The sequence below is a fragment of the Talpa occidentalis genome, unplaced genomic scaffold (genome assembly GCF_014898055.3).
Source record: "Talpa occidentalis isolate TD23 unplaced genomic scaffold, MPIMG_talOcc4v2.1 talOcc4.5, whole genome shotgun sequence".
Taxonomy (NCBI): domain Eukaryota; kingdom Metazoa; phylum Chordata; class Mammalia; order Eulipotyphla; family Talpidae; genus Talpa; species Talpa occidentalis.
Window position 1 is genome coordinate 80736332 of NW_023604861.1, and position 10036 is coordinate 80746367.

Below are 10036 nucleotides of genomic sequence, written 5' to 3' on the forward strand. Positions count from 1 at the left end.
GGCGCCATTAGAGAAGAACAAAGACCCCGGGAGACGCGCACACAGCCCGGGCTGCCGGTAAGCTTGCGCGGATAGCGGCGCGCTTGGCGCGCTTGAAAAGCAAGTGCAGACCAGGATCGCGGCTGCCCAGGTCCCCGCGCCTGCGACCTAGGCTTGGGAGACGACCTAGGCTTGCGGGGAGGCGCGGAGGTCCTCACTGAGGTGAAGGTCCCTCCCTGAGTAAGCAGGAACCAGGCGCCCAGGCACGGGAGCGGTGCAAAAGGCGCCCTTCCCGCGCCACTGAACTGGGCTACAGCCCGCGTCCTGGAACTGAGGGCTTTGGAACTGAGACCCGGGGCACGAAATTAGGGGCGTGGGTTCCCCACGACAGTGGGGCACAAGGCAGACACAGCACCCCAAAGCCGTTGAGGTGTACCCTACCATCCCCGCTTTGCTCCCTGTCCCACGGCATGGAAAATCAGCTCCCCAAGGGCTCTAGGAGAGATCTTTGACGCCACCTAGCGACTTGTAGACAGCACAGGCTCCTGAAGGAACTAGTGGCCAGCTGGGGAGTTAGCCCACACCCGGCCCCTTCCGAACAAGTAGTCTGAGCCCACAGGGAGAGCGAGCACCCACAGCCAGGGCAGACCAGGCACGCAGAAGAGTGTGCCTGACACCGGACGCGCAGGGAGTGTGTCCCACATCACCATTTTAGAACAGGGACATTTCTTCAGTAAAGACTACCTGCAGAAGGCTTCCTCAGGAGCCAGAGGTGAGCGGGGGAAGTTCGACCACGCCAGACCCCCTCTGGCCTGCAGTCCAAGCCCAGAGGGGGAGCAGGAACCCACCGCCGGGGCAGACCAGGCGCACAGGGGAGTGTGTCCCCACATCGACATTTTAGGACAGGGACCTTTCTCCAATAAAGACTGCTTGAAACTGACAGATGACTCCAGGAGGAACCAGAGGGGAGAAGAGAAGCCCACCCAAGATGCCGGCCAGTCCCAACAACACAGTGTCCCAACGCATACGGCAAATTAGAAAACAGACAGTAGGGAGGAGAAGAACCACACGCAACCTAGCAACTCTCCAGAGAAAAAGCACACCACAAAAAGAAAACCAGCCCCCAGATTGCAACGACAGTAACTTGGAAGAACTTCTGAGCCTTCCAGAAAGAGAATTTAAAATTGCCGTGATTAAAAAACTGACAGAAGTCATAAAGGAAAACAATGATAAGGGAAAAATAATCAACGATCAGAAGAATGAAATTGAGTCCCTAAAGAGGGAAGTAAAAGAAATGCAGGAGATCAAAGAATTAGTGGAAGAACTAAAGAATTCTGGGAAAAGCAATGAAAGCAGAATTGATGAAATGGAAGAACGAATAAGTGCTCTTGAAGACACAGAAATAAAAAGAACCAAAACAGAAAAGGAAAGAGAAGTACGAAGGAAAAAGAATGAAGAAAGACTTCGGGAACTATCTGACTCCATGAGGAAAGGAAATATAAGAGTTATAGGAATACCAGAAGGAGAGGAGAGAGAAGTAGGAACAGAGAAAATATTCAAAGAGATAATTGAAGAGAACTTCCCAAATGTGAAGGAGGAGCTGAAAATTGATATACAAGAAGCAAGAAGAACACCAAACTTCCACGACGAAAGAAAAAAATACAGCAAGACACATAATAGTAAAGCTCCCAAGAATCCAGGACAAGGAAAAAATAATGAAGCTGGCAAGAGGGAAGAAACAGATAACATTCAAAGGAAAGCCAATCAGGCTGACATCAGACTTCTCTGAAGAAACACTACGGGCAAGGAGAGAGTGGAGGGACATAGTCAACAGACTCCAAGAAAACAGATGCCAACCAAGAATACTCTATCCCGCAAAGCTCTCCTTCCTCTTTGAAGAAAGAATATGGACCTTCCCAGACAAACAGAAACTCCAGAATTTCATTGCAACTAAACCCCCACTCCAAAAAATACTACAAGGAGTCCTAAAGCCAGAACCTCAGAGGGACGAATAACAATGAAAGAAGGCAAAAAAAAAAAAAAGTTATTAAAAGAATAAATAAATAAAATCAAAGGAAAGACAAACACAATGGCAAATACAGATGTTAACATATCAATATTAACTCTAAATGTAAATGGACTAAACTCTTCAATAAAAAGACACAGAGTTGCAGCCTGGATTAAGAAACAAAACCCAACCTTTTGCTGTCTCCAGGAAACACATTTAGCTACAAAAGATAAAAATAGGCTCAAAGTCAAAGGATGGAAAACAATCCTACAAGCAAATGGGCCAAAAAAGAAAGCAGGAACAGCTATACTTATATCAGATAAAACAGATTTCAAACTCAAAAAGATAAAAAGAGACCCCAATGGTCACTACATTATGATCAAGGGGACAATACTTCAAGAAGAAATAACACTCATTAACATATACTCACCAAACGAAGGAGCACCAAAATATATCAGACAACTGTTGTCTTCTCTGAAAACAGACATCAGAGAAAACACATACGTAGTGGGAGACTTCAACACACCACTATCAACAATGGATAGATCAACAAGACAAAAAATAAGTAAAGAAACCAAAGCTCTAAATAAGGACCTAGAGCAATTGGGCTTAACAGACATCTATAGAACACTAAACCCCAAAAAAACGGAGTACACATTTTTCTCAAGCGCACACGGATCATTCTCCAGGATCGATCACATACTGGGGCACAAGACAAACATCAACAGATACACCAAGATTGAAATCATACCAACCATCTTTTCTGACCATGAAGGCATCAAACTAGAACTAAACCATAAAAAGAAGGCAAGGAACTTTCCTACCTCATGGAGATTAAAAACCACACTACTGGAAGACCACTGGACTAATGAGGAGATCAAAGAAGAAATTAAAAAATTTTTTGAATTGAACGACAAGGAGGACACCAATATCCTAAATGTATGGGATGCAGCAAAAGCAGTAATAAGAGGAAAATATATAGCAATAGAAGCTCACATCAAGAAACAAGAAAGAACTCAAAGAAACAACCTAATCTCGAAGCTCAAAGATCTAGAAAAAGAACAACAAAAAAACCCCAAAACCAGTAGAAGAAAAGAAATAATAAAAACCAAAGCAGAAATAAATGAAATTGAAACTAAAAAAACAATCCAAAAGATCAATGAAACCAAGAGCTGGTTCTTTGAAAAAATCAATAAAATAGACAAACCCCTAGCCAGGCTCACAAAGGAAAAAAGGGAGAAAGCACAAATAAACAGGATCATCAATGAAAGAGGAGAAATCACAACGGACACAGCAGAAATCAAAAGAATAATCAGTAACTACTATGAACAGTTATATGGAAATAAGTTTAATAATCTAGAGGAGATGGACAAATTCCTACAACTCTACAATCACCCAAAGCTAGATAAAGAAGAATTAGAACACCTAAACAGACCAATTACAATTAGCGAAATTGAAATGGTAATCAAAAACCTCCCCAAAAACAAAAGCCCAGGACCTGATGGATTTACAAATGAATTCTACCAAACATTCAGAGACGAATTAGTGCCTATCCTTCACAAACTCTTCCAAAAAATTGAGAAGGAAGGGACAATACCAAACACGTTCTATGAAGCCAACATTACACTAATACCAAAACCGAACAAGGACAACACTAAAAAGGAAAACTATAGGCCAATCTCCCTAATGAACACTGATGCAAAAATCCTCAATAAAATTTTAGCCATCAGAATCCAACAATGTATCCATAAGATAATTCACCACGACCAAGTAGGATTCATTCCAGGGGCACAAGGATGGTTTAACATCCGAAAATCAATCAACGTTATCCAACACATCAACAAAAAGAAATATAAAAACCATGTGATAATATCAATAGATGCTGAGAAAGCTTTCGACAAAGTGCAACACCCATTCATGATAAAATCCCTTGAAATTCTTGGGATACAAGGAACATACCTCAACATCATAAAGGCCATCTATGACAAGCCAACAGCCAGCATCATTCTCAATGGTGAAAAGCTGAAAGCAATTCCATTAAGATCTGGAACAAGACAAGGATGTCCACTCTCACCACTGCTTTTCAATATAATACTGGAAGTCCTAGCCAGGGCAATAAGACAAGAGAAAGACATCCAAGGAATCCAAATAGGAAAAGAAGAAGTCAAACTATCACTATTTGCAGACGATATGATATTATACATAGAGAACCCCAAAAACTCCACAGAAAAGCTAATTCAACTCATCAATCAGTTCAGTAAAGTGGCAGGATACAAAATCAACATGCAAAAGTCAGTAGCCTTCCTATACACAAACAATAAATCTGAAGAAGAAGAAATCAAAAAAACCATCCCTTTTGTTATTGAAACAAAAAAAATCAAATATTTGGGAATAAATCTAACAAAAGAGATAAAGGACCTATACAAAGAAAACTATAAAACACTGTTAAAAGAAATAGAAGAAGACACAAAGAAATGGAGAGACATCCCCTGCTCGTGGATTGGAAGAATAAACATTATTAAAATGGCCATCCTTCCAAAAGCAATATACAGATTCAATGCTATTCCAATCAAAATTTCAATGTCATTCTTCAAAGAAATAGAACAATTATTGATGAAATTCATATGGAATCACAAAAAACCCCGAATAGCCAAAGCTCTCCTGAAAAAAAAAGAAGGGAATGGAGGCATTACACTCCCAGACTTCAAACTATACTACAAAGCCATAATCATCAAAACTGCATGGTATTGGAACAAGAACAGACATACAGACCAATGGAATCGAATAGAAAATCCAGAAATAAATCCACAGATTTATGGTCAACTAATCTTTGACAAAGGAGCAAAGACTATGCATTGGAGCAAAGAAAGTTTGTTCAATAAATGGTGCTGGAAAACTGGGTCGCTACATGCAAAAGAATGAAGCTTGACCACTACCTCACACCATACACAAAAATCAACTCAAAATGGATTAAAGAACTAGACATAAGACCTGAAACCATAAAATATATAGAAGGAAATATAGGCGAAACACTACGGGATTTGCACATCAAAGACATCTTTACAGACACATCACCCAAAGCAGTGATAGTGAAGGCAAAGATAAACAGCTGGGACTACATCAAATTAAAGAGCTTCTGCACAGCAAAAGAGACAATAACAAAAACAAAGAGAAACCCCACCAACTGGGAGAACATTTTTGCACCCAACACTAATGATAAAGGACTGATCACAAAAATCTGCAAAGAGCTGATGAGACTCAGCAACAACAAAGAAAATAATCCAGTCAAAAAATGGGCAGAAGAGCTAAAAAGAAACTTCTCTGAAGAGGAAATGCAAATGGCCAACAGGCATATGAAAAAATGTTCAACATCACTTGCCATCAGGGAAATGCAAATCAAAACTACCATGAGATACCATCTTACACCAGTGAGAATGGCACATATTAAAAAAACTAGCAACAACAAATGCTGGCGAGGGTGTGGAGAAAAAGGAACTGTTCTGCACTGTTGGTGGGAGTGCAAACTGGTCCAACCAATGTGGAAAGCTGTGTGGAGATTTCTGGACCTACTAAACATAGAGCTTCCATATGATCCAGCAATTCCACTCCTAGGTATTTACCCAAAGGACACAGAAACATCAATTCCAAAGAACACCTGCACCCCTATGTTTATAGCAGCACTGTTTACAATAGCTAAGCTTTGGAAACAACCCAAATGCCCAAAAATGGATGACTGGATCAAGAAGATGTGGTGCATATATACCATGGAATATTACTCAGCATTCAAAAAAGATAAACACATGCAATTTGCAGCAACATGGATGGCGCTGGAAGGGATCATGCTCAGCGAAATAAGCCAAAAAGAAAAAGAAAAATACCGGATGGTCTCACTCATAGCAGGAATCTAGAAAACTTAAATAAGGGACCAGGAAAATGAATAACTATAAGAAAGTGAAAATCAAGGTCAACAAGGGACTATGAACCAGGGACACTTTTTTGGGGGGCGGGGGCGGAGGGGAGGGATTGGGGTCAGAATGGGGGGGCTGCAATTGTATGGGGATATAACAATAAAATTTAAAAAAAAAAATAAAATTACAGTATGGAAGTCAGTCCTGATGCTTTACACCAGGATAAACTGAAAACATACTTTGTAAAACAACTGGTAATACCAAGTGTTAGAGAAAATAAGATGTGGAGGCAGTTCATAATAGCATAAAACTGAAAACATCCGGTATTTTTCTTTTTCTTTCTGGCTTATTTCACTGAGCATGATCCCTTCCAGCGCCATCCATGTTGCTGCAAATTGCATGTGTTTATCTTTTTTGGATGCTGAGTAATATTCCATGGTGTATATGTACCACATCATCTTGATCCAGTCATCTATTTTTGGGCATTTGGGTTGTTTCCAAAGCTTAGCTATTGTAAACAGTGCTGCTGTAAACATAGGGGTGCAGGTGCCCTTTGGAATTGATGTTTCTGTGTCCTCTGGGTAAATACCTAGGAGTGGAATTGCTGGATCATATGGAAGCTCTATGTTTTGTAGGTCAAGAAATCTCCACACAGCTCTCCATAGTGGTTGGACCAGTTTGCACTCCCACCAGCAGTGCAAGAGAGTTCCTTTTTCTCCACATCCTTGCCAACATTTGTTGTTGCTAGTTTTTTTTAATATGTGTCATTCTCACTGGTTTAAGATGGTATCTCATGGTAGTTTTGATTTGCATTTCCCTGATTACAAGTGATGTTGAACATTTTTTCATATGCCTGTTGGCCATTTGCATTTCCTCTTCAGAGAAATTTCTTTTTAGCTCTTCTGCCCATTTTTTGACTGGATTATTTTCTTTGTTTTTGTTTAGTCTCATCAGTTCTTTGTAGTTTTTTGTGATCAGTCCTCATAGCAGGAATCTAGAAAACTTAAATAAGGGGCCAGGAAAAAGAATAACTATAAGAAAGAAAATATCAAAATCAACAAATAACTATGAACAAGAGACACTCTATGGGGGGTGGGGGGACGGGGAAAGGAGGGCTTGGGGTAAAAATAAGGGGGTTGTAATTGTATGGGGAATATAAAAATAAAATTTAAATTAAAAATAAATAAAACTGAAAACAACAGAAACATCTCTCAGTATGGGATTAATAAAGAAACTGTGGTGTAGCCACACAATAGAACACAGTACAGCAACTGAAAAGGATGAGGAAAATCTAGTATGCATGGAATGGCATGGAAAGGCTGTCATCTTGATAAGGGGATAAAGCAAACTTCAGAATAGAACTATATATTTTTGTTTAATAACTGTATACATGCATAGCCTCCCCGGTTTTTTCACTTCATTAGATTGGAGTAAAGAAAGGTTACATTCCTTTTCTCATTCAGAATAAATGCCACTGAACTTACAAGCCAACCCCTTAGGAGAATTTCCTTCTTATCTTTATAGAATCCTCCAGGAATAAATCCAGGCACCCATAAAAAACTTTTACACCTATAAAGGAAAAGCCTCCGCTTTTCCCTGTCCGTGAAGGGAGGAAATCCAGTGCTTCCCCACTGTGTGTTTCTTCTCCTTTACTGTTCACACAAAACATTTCACTTCCACGTGGAGGTTTTCCCCACGTCAAGTAATTCTCTGCTACATCACCTCAGGGGTCCTACAATTTAACACATTTCTGATGCTCTCTACTTGGAGATAGTGTCAGAGTCCACAGACTAAGAGCTCAGTCCCACAAGATGACTCCCTGCCCCCAAACACACACACACACACACACACACACACACACACACACTTCAGTCGCCAGTCACAAGCCTAGTTTATCACCTGTACTTCTAACCCACTGGCTATAGATTGGAGGTTCCCACAGCCCCATCCTTGGGTTCCATTTATTGTTAAGAGTGGTTTATAGGACTCAGGGAAACACTTACATTTGCAAGTTTATTAAGGGATATGATAAAGGTTACAGATGAACAGCCAGATAAAGAGATACATAGGTCAAGGTCTGGGAGGATTCCAAGGACAGGAACTTCTGTCCCTGTGGAGCTGGGGTGCTTCACTTTCCCAGTGTGGATGCATTTACCCACCTGGAACCTCTCTGAACCACATACTCGGGAGTATGGAAGTTTATTCATGAAGACATTGTCAAGTAGTAACTCTATTCCCAGTCCCTCTCTCCTTCCTGGAGAATGGAATTTCCAAGCTTTTCACCATGACTTGTCCCCTGCAAAGTACCATTCAGGGACCCTACCTCGAGTCACCTCAATAGAACAAAAGATGCTCTGGTAGTCTTATCATGTAGGAAATCATGAGTTTTGGGAGATTTGTGCCAGGAATCAGGAACAGAGAATAATATATATGTTATCTCATAGTCTGGTTCTGTGTGTTCTTGTCCCTAAAAGTCAAAACTCAGCGCCTTGAGGCTCAAGGGCTTCACACTGCTACCTACCTTTTTCCTCCAACATGTGTAGCTGACCTCTGTGGCTGTGACTGCTTAAACCATGAAACCCAGAAACTCTCACCAGTAGCCTCTCTTCTCTGCTGTTGCCTCCAACACCATAATGCATTTCTTCCCTTTATTGGGAGCAAAGGGCCTACAGGGGTTGCTGTCCTGGCTAGAAGTGGCACTGAGGCCTGCTGCCTAGAACATGGGCTCCAACACACTATCAAGTGTTTCCTCAAGTCTCCTCTGTTCGTCAGGGAAGTAGAGAAAGGGTTTGGCCATACAACATCTTGCCTCTCTAAGACCAGAAAGTTCACTTTCTCTCTGAATCTTCTGCATGCCCTCTCCATGCTTGACTGCCATTACCCCAAGAAGTCCCTTCCTGATACCCACAGGTTCAAGATGCATCCATCTCTTGATGAGTAGGACTGAGATGCAGAATAACGGTGTTCCTGTATTTGTCCACTAGGGTTCCAGGAGATATCTCCCAGGAAGAATAACCTGATCTTGGAATTCTCCAAAAACACAGACTATTCAATCTTCTACCTGTTCTTTAACATGCATGTACATGGAGAGTATTCTAGCAAACCATGTACACCATTAGAATGTTAAACTAATGTTCTAGCATGGAGATGCTTTTATGCCTTTATATTCTATCCTCTCTATTTGTGAAAACATACATTAACATATGCTAATACCACATTCATTAATTCTGTATAAAGTTATTTTAAAGCACTCTATTAGGAAAATATCTATACCAGGTGGCTAATTAGGGATTAGGGATAAAGATAATTGTGAGAATTTTTGCTTTTTATACTTAATATGGTCTGAAATGTTTATTTGCAACTGTATGTATTACTTGTGTGATCACAGACAAAACTAATGGACATTGGAAATGTCTTTTATATGGTACTAAATATAGTACTTCATGTACTAAATATCTATCAAGTCTCAGTATATATAATGCAGTATATATTATATATTATAAATATGTAATAGAAATCCTTGTTCTTGAAAATAGCATTTGTGGTGTGTGTGTGTGTATGAAAGAGAGAGAGAAAGAGAGAGAGAGACTTCTGGACGTAGACCTTAACAGCACTTGAGCATGAATGAGGTGACATGATCTATAAGGACAATTACGGCGATGAGGTCAAGGACTCCTAAATAACATGCCTCCACACGAAGTGACATTTCTGTCTGAGCAATTTAGTTCTCAAACTTCTTACTAAGCTCTGACTTCCATTTTACTTTACCTAGTAGCTCTAGCTGACCTAGTCCTATCTCAATATCCCCTCTCTTCTCATCTCCCTCCCTGCACCAACCTACTCTAAGTTATTTCACGTTGAATGTGGTTTTCTCCTGTCAGCTAGAGCACTACCCTCTGGTTTTTGGACACTGATGAAAGTGCTGTTGGGGCTATGCCATGCATGTTACTCTCTCCCCACTCCCACTCCTGCCCCTCCGCACACACGCGCACACACACATACCCCTACACACCCCTCTTCTGCAACCAGTTTCAATATAAGACAATTTTGTTGTTCATTTAATAAATCATGCAAAATATTTATATTTTTAGGTATAATTTGAATTCAGCCTTCTCTTGTACATTTCTCTATAAAATGCAGG